This window comes from Gymnogyps californianus, chromosome 1, assembly GCF_018139145.2.
Source record: "Gymnogyps californianus isolate 813 chromosome 1, ASM1813914v2, whole genome shotgun sequence".
In the NCBI taxonomy this organism is placed as follows: domain Eukaryota; kingdom Metazoa; phylum Chordata; class Aves; order Accipitriformes; family Cathartidae; genus Gymnogyps; species Gymnogyps californianus.
The window spans coordinates 136,991,441-136,994,038 of NC_059471.1; positions in this window are offsets into that span (position 1 = coordinate 136,991,441).

Genomic DNA, 2,598 nt, shown 5'->3' on the forward strand with positions numbered 1-2,598 from the left:
TCACCTGCCGGGACAGAAGCAGAGTCCAGACACAACCAACACGTTTAGTCACGGCCCGCCCCCCCTCTTCTCCACCCAGCTTGGCCACCGATGCCGGCCCACACGGCCCCCGGCCAGGTGCTGCGTCCTCCCACCCAGTCCGTCCCGGCTCCGCCGCTTCCAGGGGAGGCGCGAAGGCGTCGGGACCGGCTCCATCCTCCCTCGCTGTCACCCGCCTGCGCGGCCACCCCCGTCACCCGCGACCGACATGGGCGCTGGGGAAGGGGCGCACCCCGCGCCCGCCCCTACCGCCGGTGGCAGCTTCCCCCTGCCGCTCGGTCCCCGCCGGAGGGGGCTGGGCCGGGGCACGGGAGGCCGAGGCGCTGGGCCGGGGGAAGGAGCTGCCGGGAGCAGGGGGAGGAGGCAAAGCGGGGAGGCCGGCAGGCAGCGGCGGGACCCAGCGGCGGCTCCCGGCCGGCCCTCCCGAGCCCCGCCGCCCTCCCCCGGGGGCGGCACCGGCGGCGACGCTGCGGGAAAACCAACCCCCGCCCTAGGCGCGCCCCCGCAGCCCGGCCCCCGGTCCCTCAGCTACCCCCGCCCGGGGCCGGCGACCCCGCCGTGCCCGCCTCACCTCCGCCCGGCGGCACGGCCCCGGCCCGGCCCGGGCGGGGCGGAGGGGGCGCCGGGCGCAGCCCCGGGCTGGGCGCGGCGCGGCCGCCGGCCGCGGGGAGGGGAAGTTCCCCCGCGCGGGGCCCGCCCCGCCGGCACTTCCTGCGGCTCCCGGGAGGCGGCCGGCCGGCCGGCCTCTATGGTTGTAACCCTTACGGCCCCGGCCGGCCCTGCTCTCCGCTCCTCACTGCGGCGGCGGCGGCGCGGGCGGAGGTTGCCCCCTGGCCGGCGGCGAGGCTGCAGGAGGCCCTGGCAGGCGAGGCCCGGCCCGGCGGCTGGCCTGGGCTCGGCCGCCGGCGGAGCCCCTCGCCGCCCGGGGCGTCTGCCGCCGGCCGCTCCCGAGCCGTGGCGCACCTCGCAGCCTCTCCCGCTCTGCCAGGGGCGGCCGCCGCCCTGCCGAGGCCTGCCCCGCCGCCGGCCTCTCCCTGCTGCTCGTCCCTGCCTGCCCCCGGGCGTTGTTCGTGCCTGCCCCCGGGGTGTCGGCCCTGCCCCGTGTCCTGGCCCCATTCAGGGACTTGGAAGGAACGAGGAGAGGCTGGAGCGGGTCTGTGGCCAGGCACCGTGCCGACACGGGTCACATAGCAGGGCCTGGGCATGGCTGGATCTAGCCGTAGGGGCGCAGCCGTGCTCGCTGGAAGCACAGCATCTGCTCTTAGTCGGGGATCAGGGGGCACTAGGAAGCAAAAAGGATGGAGGTTTTGCGGGCCTCCTCAGTTGGCTGTCCTGCTCTCCTGCCCTGCCTGTGCTGTGGGTTCCAGTTCCAGTGCTGTTCCGCAGCCTCTCCTCTGCTGTGCAACCTTCACAAGCTTCCTCACGCTGCCACATTTTTCTGTTGCTTCAGTTGTTTTCTTCACCTAACACCCCCTGGCATGTCTTTGTATCACAACTGTCTGTTTCCTCCCTCACATTTCTTTATTCTGACTGCAGAACAAAGAGAAGGTTCTGGGGAGACCTTATTGTGGCCTTTCAATGTATAAAAGGGGCTTATAAGAAAGACTTTTTACCAAGGCCTGTAGTGACAGGACAAGGGACAACGGTTTTAAATGGAAAGGGTAGGTTTAGACTGGACATAAGGAAGAAATGTGTTACGATGGTGAGACACAACAGGTTGCCCAGAGAAGTTGTAGATGCCCGGTCATTGGAAGTGTTCAAGGTCAGGCTGGATGGGGCTTTGAACAACCTGATCTAGTGAAAGATGCTCTTGCCCATGGCATGACTAGATGATCTTTGAAGGTCCCTTCCAACCTGAACCATTCTGTGATTCGCAAATTCCAGCACCTGACGTGTTCCCAAACTTCTCTATAAATGAGGAAAGGTGGCTTTTTTGATGAAAGGAAACTCGGAGCGCATGGCAAAAAAATAAAAATATTTTGGATTTACCAAAAGGTAAGAAAGAAGCCTGGATTTTCATGAGACTTTCATGCAGTTGAGTCACATCATTTGGAAGTACTGAGTCGACCAAGAGGACAGGACACACCTATTTTTGGCTCAGGATGCAAAGGTTTGCAGAACCTGAACTGACAGTTGTCTCTGTATGCTTAAATACTGACATGAATATTCATTAAAAAATTGACTATGATTGTTAAATAATCGGAGTTAAATGCTAGTGTTTTCCACAGTTATTCAAAGCAGAAGAAGCAAAAGACTTTTTTATGCTTTGGTGCCCTTGAACAAACTTACCACAACTTTTCCTTCTGACCTGATATGGTGGGAAAACAGTTCTGTTGTCCCCACTGTGCATGCGGAATTGTTTTCTGATTTATTCCCAGTCCCTTTTAAACGGCTCTGTTCTGCAGACCTTATACCCAAATGTTGCTTCCTTGAGATAAGTGTTGTTGACCAGGAGATTAGCCATTGCAAGAGAGAAATTAAGTTGTGTAAATAAGAAAACATGTTCCATGAGATGGAAAAACAACAGGAAGGATCAGTGAACTAAATACCCACAGAGTG